Source organism: Poecile atricapillus, chromosome 2 (genome assembly GCF_030490865.1).
Source record: "Poecile atricapillus isolate bPoeAtr1 chromosome 2, bPoeAtr1.hap1, whole genome shotgun sequence".
NCBI lineage: Eukaryota > Metazoa > Chordata > Aves > Passeriformes > Paridae > Poecile > Poecile atricapillus.
This window is the reverse complement of record NC_081250.1, coordinates 114,325,253-114,342,309: the sequence shown is the minus strand read 5'-3', so window position 1 is coordinate 114,342,309 and position 17,057 is coordinate 114,325,253.

Here is a 17,057-nt window from a genome sequence, read left to right as displayed (position 1 = left end):
TGGGGCAAGGCAGATGGAGCCACAATCTTGTGCTTGTTTTGCTGAACTTGGTGATTTGACAAAGTGGCTTAATCCCAGCAAATACTTGTAGCTATCCAAGTCATTGGGAAAAATTTTCAAAGAAAACATATTTTCTTAATGTTTATCCTGGTTTTCCAGTTTTCAGTAGAAATATATTTAGGACAGGGTGGGTTAAACAAGCTTTTCAAATATTATTCATTCTGGAAGTGTTTTCCTTGTTAGTCAGGCATAACCTGTCCTTTTTGAGTTTGATGATTTTTTACTACTGACAATATGACTTAACATGAAAAGGGGAATGGTAGTATTAGTAAAACTATACAACTCTCAGAAGATGTTCAGTATCATCTACATTTTCTTTCTTTTCATATAACTGTCTTTATGATGCTTAAATGAAATACCTGATGGGTATGGAACAATTTTTTCTATTTTTAATTGAGGAATATTCACTAAGCTCATCAGGATAGAACAAATTTGGTACTTCAGCAGATAAAAAAGTCTCAATTTGAACTAAGGAAGCTATCCCATTTTATCTCACATTGCATCTTCTAAATGTGTGTATGTCAAAATGCAAATATGTATGCAGTAGAGAGCAAGTTTGAATCTCACAAGATTCAGTAGAAGAAGAGATCAATAGTTACATGTTCAGAATGTAGGTGCAGCATTGTAAAGGAAATATGTCTTTCCTGTTGAGGGAAAAATTATGAAAGACAAAAGAAAAAATATTGTTAAAAATAATCACGGGAAGGTTTGATAACTCAATTATTTTCTAGGGAGGTATCCATGTATAGTATTTTAGAAGCAAAAATACATGCATCTTCTATGGTAGAAGAATAGTGTGGAGTCAAGTATTTAGTGGAATAAATTACTTTGGAACCATTTTGAAATCTGTCTTAATATTTAATAGAATTTTTAAGCCCCCCCAAATTGAATCCTCCTCAAAAGAAGAAGACTATTACTTGGTATATATATTTCATATGTATGGTGTTTGCACCTATAGATAAATTTGTGTCAGACATGAAATGAAATGAAATGAAATGAATCATTAGAACAGGCTGCCAAGGAAGTGGTAGAATCACCACCCTAGGAAGTGTTTAAAAAATGTGTAGATGTGGTTCTTAGGGATGTGGTTTAATGATTGATCCGGTAGTGCTGGGTTAATGGTTGGATTTAAAGATCTCAGAGTTCTTTTCCAGCCTTAATGATACTAACTTCTATGACTTTCCATCCATTTTTATCTTTTCTTTTTCTTATTTCTTGGTTGTATTGAAAAGATCATAATGCTACACCACTTTGAAGATCCATGTATCAATTCATACTCCTTAAGAGATCTTTTTCCAACCTCAGAGATGTACAAAGCTTACCAAAATGATGAGCTCATGTGCAGTTCACTTACCTTCTGGATAAATAATTATAATTCAAACTGTTTAAGTGGAGTGTACCCCCAAAACCCAGTTGTGCATTACTCTAAAGCAACATGGGGCAGTCAGAGAGAGAAAGCAGTGAGTATATATAGTACATAGGTTCAATAATGTTGAACCTGGATCTTTTCTCAGAAGCACCTTCTCTCCAGGAGGAATTACTAATGTGGAAATGGTGAAGTCTTACTTACCCTACCAAGTGCCAGAATCTGTGAAAGAACAATATTCATGAACATAGCCTGCAAACTAATAAATAAAACTGGTATTCAATTTGTTGAAATAAGTTACTGCAGAAATGAAGTCTGTAGAAAGCTCATAGGATTTAGACAAGGTTACTATTTCACTGATTATCACCATCTTATTGCCTTAGATGTGCAGAAATAGCTGGGTTGCAAAAGTTAATCATTAACTTTTCTTTACAATTTTCTTTACAAATATTTCTTTACAATTTTCCCCCTAGTATATATTTGTCTGGTAAAATATGCTAAGTCATGGAGTAAACTAGCAGCTATGGAGTAGGAACTGCAGGGACAATGGGTGACCAGGAAAACCAGCAGTTCGAATGGAGGGCTAACAAGCCAAGACAAACCCTGGGTGTATATTAACACTGCCAGCTCAAAGACACCACAGGTCTCAGATTAATCACAGCACCAAGGGACTGGAGGCTCTCTGAGCCAAACCACCAGCTGGTAATTGCACAGCAAAGGCTTATCAGAGCTGAGTTACTAAGAAGGTTCCATGACAACATCCCTGAAAGAAGACCTTCACCTGAAACCTGGTGTGCCTGCATGAAGCACTTCCAGGAGCAGTGGGACTGATTTTTTTCATGGGGTTTGGCTCAACAGCAAGGGTGCCCGTGAATTCTGAAGAGACCTCATTACTTTGTTGCCAAGGACATTCAAAATAAGAGAAAATCTAATTATAGAAAGAGCTTATCTGCTTTTCCCCCCATGACACCTATAGAAAGCCAGGAATGTAACTCTTTGCAGCAGCCTTTAGATTGTTCCATTTTTTTTTCAGTGGCAACAAAAGTACAAGAGCAGGGGTCTTAAATGGTTCATTCTTCTATTGTCCAGGCTACATATAAAATTTAGAGTGTTGCTTCTCCTGTAGAATAGCTCCTGTCTCTTTTATTCTCTTCAGTTCCTAGAAGCTGGTCCTATTTTTCAGTATTCCTCATAATGGAAGGAAAGTTAATTGCCAGAGGTATCCTTCATTGTAATGAAAAATATAAAGAGCACCTCATCATGATCCTTTGCACTCAGTGGACCTGTCTATAAAAGCCAGAGACTTATTTTCTTAGAATGAGGTATCATCCCTGAAAATGTCTAAGGTGATCTCTGAAACCATCTTCTGAGAGAACACGTATTCTGTGATTTCTGAAACAAGACTGTGTGGATTACTGATAAACAGCATGAGAAGAATTCAGTATTTTCAAATCTGAAATAAGTATTTTAATCCTGTTACACTCACGTGACTATTCAAGAACAGTAGGACATAATTTTCCTTGAGTCAGTTTTTCTTTATGACTTTTAGCCTCCTATGTAACAATTTTAACATCATAATTAGTAACCTTATCTTGATGGTAGACCCTGAATTTATTGCTGACTAGCTGAAAAATCTTATCTGAATAGTTTTTGACTCTTTCCTAACTCTTCATTAATTTAAGAGGTGTATCAACCATTCTGCAAGTATCACATGACTTTAAAATAGACAACATCCTATAAACACTTGGTAAAAGCAACATAAAAATAAATCAAAATCAACAGTCAAAAGTTCAGATCTGAATGACCTAAGTAAGACACTCAGATTCACACCGAAAAATATAGTGAGATCATTTTATAATTTACATTAAAATATGTAAGTTTTATTACTAGAATTTGCAGGTTAAATTGCTATTGGAAATTTAAATATGAATATTCTGGATGAAATGAGAAACATTACAGGTGGAACAGGCCCATTTGGTCAGCATGTGGGAGATCAAGGCAGTTGCAGTATCTGGTTTGGAGCAAGGAGGTGAGTCTGGGCTTTCCACATGTCTAGCAAGAGTTTTGGTTAATAGACTAAAGAAGCAATCTGTCTTTCTCTGAACACCTGTTTAACTACAATGGGCTGGCTCCAAGAGAAAAGGCTAAAGCCTGAAAGTGCCATTTGCCAGCCCCAGCTGCTGGAGCTGAAGCTCCTTCTCTCTCAACCTCCCTGTAAATGTGTATGCACCCATTTTCCATCTTTGGTAGTAAAAATGTGCCATTGAAATAAATGGCTATTTTTTTCAGGAAAGAATTATTTGCAGATCTTAGAGCCATAGAATAATTTGATTTCAAAAGAGTTTTAAAGGCCATCTAGTCCAACCCCCTGCAATGATCAGGGACATTCTGAGCTAGATCAGAGTGCTCAGAGCCTTGTCCGACCTGACCTTGAATGTTCTCAGGGATGGGGAATTTATGACCACGCTGGGCAACACCTTTTTTTCTAGCTTGATAAAAACCTTCTATACAAGACAGAGTTTTGCTGATCACAGGACAGTTTCAGGGAATTTGTCTGTTTTTCTGTGCAAAATTGCTTAGTGGTGCACCTTATAGAAAGTGTTTACATTCTGATAAACCTTAGCCACAACTTTGGTTTTAATTATGAAGCAGATTTTCTTTGAAACTATATATCTGCATAAGAACTGAGTTCAGTTCTTCTAAGGTGAGTATTTTCTAGGAGAGTTTCTGTCTGTAGGATGAAAATAAAACCATGGGTTACATGCCAGGAACACAAACACAGCCAGCTATATGCATGTCTTATGCTTTCTAAAGCTAATCAGTGGGATTTTTTTTATTATTTTTTTTTAATTTTTTTTTTGTCATAGGAATGAAGCATTTTTATTAAGCGTGTTTAATGCATTGTTCTTCAATAGTCTTCATGGATGAGCCCCAGATTATTTCACTTTCTTTAACAGCCATCTTTAAGATGCCTGATTGGCCAACTCTCCCTACTGGTAGAAAACAGCAGTTTCTGTCACTGTGAGGCAGAGCAAGTATGAACTCTCAGGCAGTAAAGACACACTTGTGTCTTCACTTAAGTCATACTATTAAAACAGTGAAACTAAAGCCATTGGACAATAAAATACTTTCTACTCTTGAGATTTCAAAGGATTTTTGCATTTACTAAAAAAATCCTTCGGTATGTAGAGCAATTACCAATCTAAAGCATTTAGTAATCTTCTTTCATCACAATGGAAAAGTAATTTGGAAAATTAGCTGGTATGAAATTCTAGTTTATTAAAATAGAAAGGGACTGCCTTAGTGCCATTTACTTTATGAATATGCTGACAATTTGTAATAGTAGGCAGTTACACTATCTGTAAAAGAGGTGAAATCAGAAAAAAGGTCAAAACAACCCAGCCATAGGGCATACTTCAGTGCCATGATTAAGTCTTTGATGATTTTCTTTGTTCTCATTCCAAATTGTTGTCACTTGATATTTCTTAATGCCACTTGGTTGCACTGATGCTTAGTCAACACTTTCTCCTCTAAGTTTTGTTCAGCTTGTGTTGCTCTTGTAATTTTCTCTTATACTTCTATTGATTTTCTTTTCCTCCCCCTCCTCCTTTTCTTTTAGAAATTAAATTTTTAGCCTGGTATTTTTATTCCATGAGCAGTACCACTGAATTTAGTTGCGCTACACACAGCAAGTAGTGACAATAAAATTTGACTTAGTGTTTTATGTGTCCCATTAAGTACATTTCTAAATGGAGCCCGAGTTTTCCAGCTTTTTACTCAGCTCGGCTTGAAGCAATTGCAGATTGATCCCAGGCTAATTTTCTTTTTACGTTGCTTATTTAAACAAATGTCTCAAAAGGAGTGCTTCCATATGCTGCCAAACATTGGCAAGAGTTTTCAGATTCATTTTCACACTTTGTAATCTACAGTTTAGTAACAACATCAAACAAGACAGCATAAAACGGCCATTTGTCCTCTTCGTGACATTTATACATGAGCTTAAATGTTGTTTTCTACTTTATCAAACATGCTGAAGCAAATGACTGTAAAAGGCTTAAAATATGTACCTTGCTATTGCTTGACACTGCTAAGCAGTTGTGAGCATGGCTGCTCACATCTTGGATGAATCTACTCTTTGCTGAGTAAAATCTGGCTGGATGGCCAGGCACAGAGAGTGGTGGTGAATGGAGTTAAATCCAGCTGGTGGCTTATCACAAATGGTGTTCCCCAGAGCTTAGTTTTGGGAATATTCCCATTTAATTACTTTATCAGTGGTCTGGAAGAGGGGATTGATTCCACCCCTCTGTCAGTTTGGAGCTGATGTCAAAATGGACAGGAGTGTTGATCTGCTGGAGGTCAGGAAGGCTCTGCAGAGGGATCTGGACAGGCTGGATCCATGAGCTGGGGCCAATGCTGTGAGGTTCAAAAAAGTGAGGTGCTGGATTCTGCACTTGGGTCACAACAACCCCAGGCAGTGTTAAAAGCTTGGGGACAAGCCTGGGAAGCTGCCTAGCAGAAAATGACCTGGGGATGCTGGTTGACAGCTGGCTGAACATGAGCCAGCCTCTGCCCAGGTGGCCAAGAAGGCCAAAGGCATCTGACTTGGATTAGCAATGGTGTGGCCAGCAGGACCAGGGCAGTGATTGTCCCTCTGTACTTGGCACTGGTGAGGCCACACCTGGAATCCTGTGTCCAGTTTTGGGTCCCTCTCTACAAGAAAGATGTTGAGCCACTGGAGAATGTGTAGGGAAGGGCAGTGGAGGGGTGAAGTGGCTGAGGGAGCTGGGGTTGGTACTTCTGGAGAGGACTCACGGAAGACCTTATCTCTCCCTACTTCTACTCAAAATAAGGCTGTAGCCAGGTGGGAATCAGTATCTTCTCCCTGGTAACAAATGCAGAACCCAAGGAAATGTCCTCAAGCTGCACAAGGGGAGGTTTAGATTGGATATTAGGAAAAAATTCTAAAGGGTTGTCAAACACTGGAACAGACTGCACAGAGAAATGGTGAGGTCACTATCCCTGGAAGTGTTTATAAGACCATGTAGAAGTGGCACCTGGGGACATGGTTTAATAGTAGGCTTGGCAAAGCTGGGTTAACTTTTGGAATACATGATCTTACAGGTCTTTCCCATCCTTAATGAAGCCTTTTGTGATTCTGTGAAATATAACCAGGCAGAGTAGGGAGGAAGACAGCTGTGAAGGGCCACCTCAGCCTCACTGCTGGCACCCCCACTGCAGGTCGTCCCCCATCACGTACAGGCCACATGTTCTTTCTGGGAGAGCTCTGGCTAAATGGGCTTTCTGGGCAGTTGGACAACTTTTGGGCTTCACCCTGACCCTTGAGTTAGACCTTGCCAGTTTTTAGCCCTTTGTTCAGTGTGACTTAAATAAACCCAAAAAACTTCAAATAATTGAGGGTTTGTTTTGTGAGCTTTAGTGGTTACACATTTAAGTAAAGTCACTCCTCCTGCACTGAGAAAAACTGTGGCATCCACACCTTGTTTTACTTGATACTCCTCACCCTTAGCATCACTATGACTGCACTATTCTGCAGCTCCAGGTTCTCTAAAGTATTCAGTGAATGACTAATAGGACTTGATTAGCTGCAAAAGGGAAGGGGGAAGGACTAATCGGGGTTTAGCTCTCTCCACTCCACCTGCGAGTCAGCAGCCACTCTGTCCCAGAGTCAGCAGAGAACAGTTCAGTCAGCCAGTGCAGGCACAATCCTTATTCAGAGAGCTAAATTCACCCCTCTTTCATCACAAAACCTGTCTTTAAGTCATTAATTATGTATGAATGAAGGTGCCAAAAACAGGAGGCAGAGGAGGTGGGAGGGGCAAGGTTTAGGGGATGTATGAAAAATTAACTTTTCTCTAGTTTCAGCTACATCATTTTTCACTCTTACTTCTGCCAGGCACTAGAATAAGTCAACAAACAATTCTAAGTATGGAGCAAAGAAGATTAAGATTTAGGTATCATTGGCATATAATCGACAAGGTTCTTACCCTTTCTGGAAATGAATCATCCTTTTCTTGTTAAAAAGGTAAAGAGAAGACTCTGCAGGATCCTGAGCTCTTTGGGGAAAAGTCAGTACTTATCCCACACAATCCACTGGGATCATCCTAAAAAGAAGTGACCAGGCTAATCTTAAAGTGGCTTTTATTTATTCCCATAAAACATTTGAATGGCATGATAATCATCTCCTGCCTCAGAACCACAGTCAGGTGGAAGTTCCCCATTCCCTCACCAGAGCAGTGTAACCACTTACCAGCAGAGCTGTGCTTCCATGTGCTGGGAAGCCAACTTGCCGTGAAACATGATTAACCGATAATGCCCACAGAAGTTTTTGTAAATAATAATTAGAGAGACTTAATTGTTTTACTCTGTCATTGTTTCTTTTTGTTTGGTTGGTTTGTGTGATTTTTTGTTTTTGCTTAGTCGGGGTTTTTTTTTTTTTGTTTGTTAAAAACATCTGTATCAGATGAGCTGGTCTGTAGATCAGATATCTGTATCCTCATACAGACTTCTGAAGAATACCACAGTTTTCTTTTTTAAAGAGAAGTCTTAAAAGATGTTCTGTAGCTCACATTTATCTCCTTTAAATATTCTATTGTTTCCTTTGGAGTCACAGCTCTAGCCTGCTCCAGAGAAGTGAGAAGGTTATAAAACTTCCAGCTGAGGATCTTGATGAGATGAAATGCAGGGAAGATGGCAAGGTGGTGACCTGTTTTGGCAATTCTGCCTCTGCTCCAGAGTCCTGGCATGTGTGCCATGGCCAGCTGTGGACAGAAGTGCAGCTGGGGGAAGACAGCAGAGGTGTCAGTAGGGTGATAGAAGAGCAAGGCAGATGGCCTTGCTCCCAGCTCCTGCTGGGATCCTCTGAACTCCTTAATCCCAGCCAGTGAGCTCCTCAGTGCCAGTTAGCTCTTGTCTGTTTAACTCCCCTCATTTTTAAAGTCCTAGGGTCAGAAATGTTTCAATGCCTGCCCCAGTCTCTCCCTGCAGCAGTTTGAGGGTGGCTGGTCTCATAACCACCCAGGGACTTTTCTGTGGAGGAGCACATGTCTTGGGACAGAAGCTATCCCAGTGCTCAGGACTTTATTGGGTTGGTTTCTGAAGGTCACAATGGAGGTCTGTACCAATAACTTTTTTCAATATGTAACATGAACTTCTGTTATTGACAAGTAAAAGCATAGCACTAGTCTTATGCTAAATATTTAGTCTGCTGTGAGCAAAATAGGTGTACAAAAGCTGTTTGAGTAGCATTGGATATACTTTCTCGTCTCTCTTTTCCCCCTTGCAGGACTTTTGAAGAGCATAAAACACACCATTTCCTGAGAGCTGTGTTCACACAGAGAGCTAACATTTCTGGATGCAGAGAGACAAGAGAATTTTGTTTCCTTGGCAACTGGAGCCACCAGAAAGTGTTTCAAGCATCTCCTACCTTTACACAGGTTCAGCATCATTGTAGCTTTGGTCAATCACATAGTAAAAACAAATATTAGCTGAAAAAGCATCTTGATAGTGTGCTCTGCTTAACTCATGTGTTCTTCAGCATCTAGAACAGGTAATCTCTGGAAATGATCCTGTTCCAAAGTGTCCAGTGTTACAGCTCGTGGCTGAACCTCAAGGCCTGTCCTATCCTGCATTTGACTGAAACTCATAAAGTGTGATGGTTTTCTAGAAAACAGTGTCAGGAACTGAACAGCTTTCACTCAAAGCCTGAGTGTGCTGAGGTGATGGAGCTGGGTCTGTGCTGCAGCACAATGAGCAGATGGCATGGTGCTGCACAGTCGTGCCAGTGATTCAAAGATGTTCATTCCTACCTCTGAGTCAGGGCTGAATTAATGTCCCACCACATCTTTAAGGTTTTAAACCACTGTGCTGGTGGGGGCAGCTCTTTAACTTGTGGTAAGAAAAAACACAGTGCTGAAGCAATTCCTACCTGCTATTGCTAAATATCACATATTTCCCTCCCCCCATGTTTCTTATTCATTCAAAGAATTTCACTAGGATTGCAAAAGAAAACACTTTACAGATACAAAATTCTCGGTTTATGTTTGCCCTTCCACTTATATTGTGTAGCTGATTTTTGATTGAGGCAGAGAGCCTGGGGAAAATAAAAAATTGTGTAAATGCACATGTTGTAGTTCTTAGGTATCAGGCAGCTGAACGTGATATTTTTTTCACTTTTGAGGACTGGGATTTACAACTTAAACAACTTTCCATAATTATGGAATTTGAGATATAGTTTTGTATTCTTAATTTAAAAAGTCCAAGTGGTTTCTGTTGTGCTTCCCAAAGTCCAGTGAGGTGAACACTTATTGGTTCTAAAGTATTACAGAAAAAAGTTGGGGGGCATGCAAGCCACATGTTTGTAAGAACATTCCTGGAGAAAACTGGCAGCTGAGTGGTGAGACAATATTTTTTTTATGCTGTCTTTCTTCTCTGAGTATTTCCTTTCTTTCCTTTGAAAGCAAGGCCTTCTGTCCAATATAAGCCCTTAGAGGGAGCAGGGGTTTCTGACATTGGTGTGTGGGCAGTCTGGATTAGGTCACCTGCCTTTCTCTGCCTTCAAGACTCCAGGAGACTCCTGCTCCTTTGCACAGGACTGTCGGGAAGGGTGCAGAGACACTGTGCAGTTAGGTATTGAAAGAGAGGAAGATGGTGATGCACATTGGTTTTCCCTCTGCTTTAGTTTTTCTTTCGATATCATGGTGTTTGTTTCTGGTACCTGCAGTGAGACCAGTTGCTGCTGATAATCCTGATATTCTTGTTTTCATTAAAACATGAATATGCAAAGCCAATGCAAGAAAGGAAAATATTGTTTCTTTTAACAGTGCATATGATTTTGATTTGACTTTCAGAAGACATCCCATTTCTCTTAAACAAGTACTTTCTTTCTACTGCATCACCAAGTCCTACAGCAACCAAGTGCCAAAGCTGAGCCTTCAACATGGAACACACATAAACAGAAAGCATCAGGCAACTTAAACACTGCCTCTGGCTCAACCTGTGCTTTGCAGTGTTGTGGTCAAACTTCATCTCATTCCAGTCCCATGTAGCTATAGTGCAAATTCCATGAAGGGCCAGTGACTACAACTTTGAGCACACCTTTTTTTGTGCTAACTCTAAAACCCATGGAGAGTTTCAGTAAAAATTTAGCTAGAGAATAAGCAGCTTACTGTCTAACCATTAGTGTTTGAAGAAGCTGTGAGTATGCTATTTATCTTACCCTTTATGTATCATCTGTGCTGTAGACTTACTCAGAGCAATAAGAGATTTTCTTTCTCCTATGGAAGCTCTGGGTCCACCTGTAGCAGTTTCAGAGTGACAAAATGATTTATCATAAGAGTTAAATTATCAACGAGTGCTGAAACATTGCTATCTTAAATTTGTCCTGTATATTTTAATTGCAGAATGTAGAAAATTCTGGGGAAGATTCTAATAAGAAGCTGAAAATCGCCAGTAAAACTATTTATGAGAAGAAGCAGCTGTATTTCCCTTCAGTACATGGGCAGGAGACTATGGATTGAAGAGGATAAAAACAGAATTGGAGTATTTTTTATGTTAGGATCTACTTCATCCTCAGAGAAATGATTACTTCTCAGGTTTGTGTCCCCATCTCAAGGACATTTCTGTCACACATCTGTTATTTTGCATTTTTATGCATCATCATTAAATGTGAAAATTTTAGACAGCTCTATACACGTGATCATGAGTAATTACTGAAGTTCTGGAGAAAAGTGACCACAGTTAAAGCCATTATCACATTTGAAGGAGCCTTTTATTCTAAGAGAGGGGGTTCTGTACCTTTTAAGCCTCCTACACGACTTCTCATTCAGAGCTGACACAATTTAGTCTCTTGATTATAGGTTTAGAAAAAAATTAGTTTAGAATAGAAAACTCAGTCATATCACAGACACTCAACAAGAGGAACATGAAGTAAAATTTCAAGATTGGAAAAGCCTGAAGGAAACCCACAGCTTCTCTCTTTCTCCATAGTCTGGTTCTCTTGCTGCACATTTGAGAGGCAGACAGTCTGGCTGATCCCAGCCTCTTCTGAAGGAGTAGGAATAACTCAGGGTCCTGCCTTTTCACTCCTAGTTTGCCATTTAGAAAGAGTTCTGGTGGGGATTTCAAGGTCTGTGTGCAAGTTAAAGGATACTTGAACACACATTGGTGCCTTGCCAACTCCTGCTTGAGGGAGTATATCAGGGATAAGCTCTGAGGGATGTGATTCTATACACACCACATCCCTGTTTCTGGCTGCAGCTGGGAGAATGGAGTGCTACTGGGAATTCTGGGCTTCTCACGTGGTGTGGGACAGCTTGAAAAAATGTATAGTAATTAAGGTGTCCCCCTTTTCTTTAGTAGCCAGCTTCTGACTTTGGAGTTGCAGGTGTAAAGGAACAATGAGAAATGTTTTGGACACACAGTTGTGGAGTTGAGACATGAAAGGTGTTACCTCTGTCTCTCTTTTCTTGCCTCCTTTGGGCTCTGTTCTCTGTGGATATATCTTTTCTTTAGTCTCTCAGCCTTCTCTGGGCTCAATTCGCTGTGAATACAGCTTTCTATAGTCTCTCAGCCTCCTCTGGGCTGAATTCTTCTGTAGATACAGCCTTTCTATAGTTCCCCAGCCTTCTCTGGGCTGAATTCTCTGTGAATACAGTTCTTCTCTAATTCCCCAGCCTCCTCTGGGCTGAATTCTCCCGGGATCCTCCCTCGTGGGGAGTTCCACTTATCTCAGTTCTCATTATTCGAAGTAAACTCTCGAGCTCGTTAGAATCTTGTTTCTCGTGTTTATTGTAGGATCCTTACAAAAGTTAACAGGTTTCTTCAGGCTGGTTACAAGGTTAATCTTTGCAATTTGGTACATTTCTTTCTTCTGATGGTACAAACAAGGCCTTGTGGCACACTTCATGTCTGATACACAAAATGGCCCCGAATTACGCAGTTCTTTTATCTTTATACCTATTTTTACCCAATTAACAATAGACACGTATATTATTTTTCTTAATGACCCAATGACCCATCACCTCTGTGATGCACTGCGGCATTTTCTATCCAATTACTAACTATTACCCAAAAACCTCCAGGAGAAGGACATGAAGAAGAAAGAAGAAAGACAAGGGACAACACCCTAAATCCTCCATCTTGTCTCCTGTTCTCTAAACTACTTTTTCACCCAGTGATTTAAGAAACTTTCTAATCTACACACCTACTTTTCTTATCTAACTTTAACATTTGTTTTCATGTATCACTATGAAAACATGCTCATGAATTTCATATTATATGAAATTCAGTGTTTTCTTGAATCTCAGAACTAAACATTAAAAGCAAGGGCACACAGTCTGTATTTCAGACTCCAACATCTGCCCCTCTCTTTAAAAAAAAATTAAAAAAAAATCAACTCAAAGCTTTTCTTTGACTACTTTCCAAGAAGGGTTATTTTTCCTTCACTCATGCCTTATGCACTAACAACAGAACTGCTGCTCTGTTCTACAGAGCACTCTATCTCTAGTTTTAATCATCAGTTAACTAATTACCCAAAGCTAGAGAAATAGATCTAGGTTGCTTACTTGACCAGTAGCTTAATTTATCTAATTGCTCTAAAGTTTCTGCTGAAGCTACTTGAATTGAAAGCTAAGTTGTTATAAATCTCTATCTAAAATTTCAAAAGTCAAACTCTTCACAATCAGGTATAACTAAGATTGACATAAGATTACATTAAGATGTTGCCTCTTTGTATAGAGCATGATTTGGAGTAATATTCATTATCTCATCTTCATTCTGTTTTAACACAGAAAAATTGGATATTATACTAAAATCTATTTTCTGAGATAAGGTACACTTTCTTTTGAGTTAACTAAAAGAAGTGATGCAGGTGAAACTGCATCACAAAGTGATCAACAAAATGATACATCTCAAGGGTGATACCTGATTCACTTTCATATTCAAGGACTTTATCTCTCGTGCAAGATTCTGAATCTTGACACTGTTCAAACCATGCTTTAACAAATGAGGCTTTAAAATATCGACTTTCCCACTGTTTCACATGAAACCCAAAGTTCACTGTTCTTGCATGTTGGATCTAAGCTGTTCTGCTGTCAACTGTGGTCTTGATACAGTTCACATCAGTGTGCTCGCTCTTCTGCTCTTCGGGCTGTCTGCTTGTCTCTGCAGCTGATGAGTTTTCATGTTCTTTGCTAGGAAGTTACTTTTGCTTTGAACCTGTGAATACAGAAACATACACTTTCCTCCAGATTATTAATTGAAATAGATTTTTAATCTTCTTGCTTCTGAACTTTTGACCAGAATCAAAGAATTCTCTCTCAAATTTGCTTGAGTACTGTTAGAACAATACCTAATAATTGATGGAACTGGCTTCGTAAAAGACTTGTTTAAAAAGGACTGTTCAAGAATTGTTTGCAATAGATATAAGATCTTTACGCTTTTTCCAAAAATTTAAAATATATTAGGTTTTTATACTTCCGAGGCATAGCCTTGGTCCCCCCCTTTTTCTTTATATAATTAAGTTATTTGGTTTTTTGTTATGAAAATGAAAAACTATCAAATTAAAACATTTACACATGTATACACATAAGAAATAACACTTTTACAGAAATCAAAACTTATTAAGAAGATGCATAATTAATATTATGCGATATTAAACTTATCTGAATAATCTATAATATGAATTGCTAAATATACTAAATATATACTCTCATCCCAGAGTCTGCCACAGCTGATAAATCAATGGAAGATTGGAAAATCATGTCCGGATAACAATTTTCCAAGCCCAATGTAAAATCCAGCTGCTATATTAATTCACTAATTGCCAAGTCAAATTGACCTGAATATTGTTTTGATGCAGAAAACTTCTGGGTTTATTGGTAAATTCTCCATCCAGGTAAAGTCAAGGCTTGGCCAGAGCCTTAGGCTTCATCTGGAAAGATGTCTCCTAACTCATTTTCAAAGCAAGGGGTTTAAAAATAACAACTATAAGATGCTTAAAACACAGCAAACCTTTTAAAAGCATTTGTATAAAGCAAATGACCAGAAGCCTTAGATACCAGATCAATTAAACCATCCAGCAGTTGGTTTAATCTGAAGCTTCTCTCATGGCAGCTGACCCTTAGCAATGGTACATCTTCTTAAAATTCTGAAAACACTGAAAAATAAGAAAGCTATAACAATAGCAATAACAATATATCAACAATATAACAATAATAATATAACAACAAACAATAGAACTCTCGATGAAGTCAAAGGTGTCACTGACTGCATTCACTTCTGTCCACAAGCAGGTGTTCATCTTCATCTTTTTAGGAAAATAACTATACTTTGCAATTTAAACAAATATCTTCAATAAAACATAAAGCAATTTAAATTTAAACTTGTTAAAAATTAATTATGATAAAAGGGAGTAACAAAACCTAACATTAAAAAATACTAAAGTTATAACTTAACTTAAAAACACTCAAACTTAAACATAGTGAAATTTAACTTTGATTAATTCTATTAACACTTAATCTGTATCAGATGACAATACAACTTAATCTTACTCTATTATTATTAAAAAAAGGCAATTAAAAGTTTGGTATACACTTCTTTGAACACAATATAATAGGAATATTGATTCACTATAGAGATTATAGGGATGCAACAAATTTATCACCATTCTGTGTTATCTGGTTTTGAGAATAATTCTAATAACTGTAGATGTTATTAAAAATACCAATTCATAACAAGAATTTGCTTGGTATATGTTTACATTTGCAAGGATTTTTAGAATGCAGTTTTACTAGAAAAAAAATACAGCACCACAGATTTGGTAACTTGCTATTCAGCTTTTGTAGTACTTTTCAGAGACATTAAGTCTAACTTTTTAACTAAAATTCAAAATCCAAATTGATATATATGCTGTTATACATGTTTTTTTTAATAACAAAAGGACTCACATTAAAATTGCCTAATTATAAAAAAATACCAAGCAAATGGGTAATATATGGTTAACATAATTTTGAAATTACTGAAAACTGTATTGAACTAACTCCACAATACACATACTCAAATGAAAGGTTAAAAATGAAAAAAACTTGTCATTCAGTCCTTTTTCTGTAGGGTTAATCATATGATCTTTTAACTCAGTTTTAAAGAAATGCTTTTTGCAGAAACTGACTGTAACTACAGTAATAATGCTTGATGATCACTCTATATGATACAGTATTACATTATCAGTAGATGTATAGAGAAGATAACCTTTTCAAAACCTTCATATCTCTCCATGCAATCTTTTTAACCTCTAACAATATAACAAACTGCTCACTCTGCTTTCTGAAGTAACACAAGCTTCCCGATGTTCAGTTTTCCCTCGCATTCCTCCCTCGTCCCCCCACGTTCTCTGAAGGGACAGGGGCAGGGGAACCACGCCGCTGGGGAATTATCTGGGTTTCCCGCGCTTTCAGAAAGGGCAGTTCATCTCCCCCTATTCCCGGGGTTCTAACTCTTTAAACATCATATTTATATTTTCCCCCAAATCCTGGGTTTAAACAATCTCTCTTTATAAATATTCAACCCCATTATCTAGACTGTATACAGCTTACCAGACCTGGCTATCTTCAGATTACCGACCAGCAGAATCCAGTGTTCCGAGTCCAGGGCCCTTGGAATTTCGGAATGTGATAGCAGATGTTTTTCTCCAGACGGATTTCTTTCAGGAACTGGTTGCTGTGATCCTGCAGGTGTTGATTGAAGCTTCTGTGAGTTTGTCCTCACACGGGGCACCACTTGTTACCTCTGTCTCTCTTTTCTTGCCTCCTTTGGGCTCTGTTCTCTGTGGATATATCTTTTCTTTAGTCTCTCAGCCTTCTCTGGGCTCAATTCGCTGTGAATACAGCTTTCTATAGTCTCTCAGCCTCCTCTGGGCTGAATTCTTCTGTAGATACAGCCTTTCTATAGTTCCCCAGCCTTCTCTGGGCTGAATTCTCTGTGAATACAGTTCTTCTCTAATTCCCCAGCCTCCTCTGGGCTGAATTCTCCCGGGATCCTCCCTCGTGGGGAGTTCCACTTATCTCAGTTCTCATTATTCGAAGTAAACTCTCGAGCTCGTTAGAATCTTGTTTCTCGTGTTTATTGTAGGATCCTTACAAAAGTTAACAGGTTTCTTCAGGCTGGTTACAAGGTTAATCTTTGCAATTTGGTACATTTCTTTCTTCTGATGGTACAAACAAGGCCTTGTGGCACACTTCATGTCTGATACACAAAATGGCCCCGAATTACGCAGTTCTTTTATCTTTATACCTATTTTTACCCAATTAACAATAGACACGTATATTATTTTTCTTAATGACCCAATGACCCATCACCTCTGTGATGCACTGCGGCATTTTCTATCCAATTACTAACTATTACCCAAAAACCTCCAGGAGAAGGACATGAAGAAGAAAGAAGAAAGACAAGGGACAACACCCTAAATCCTCCATCTTGTCTCCTGTTCTCTAAACTACTTTTTCACCCAGTGATTTAAGAAACTTTCTAATCTACACACCTACTTTTCTTATCTAACTTTAACATTTGTTTTCATGTATCACTATGAAAACATGCTCATGAATTTCATATTATATGA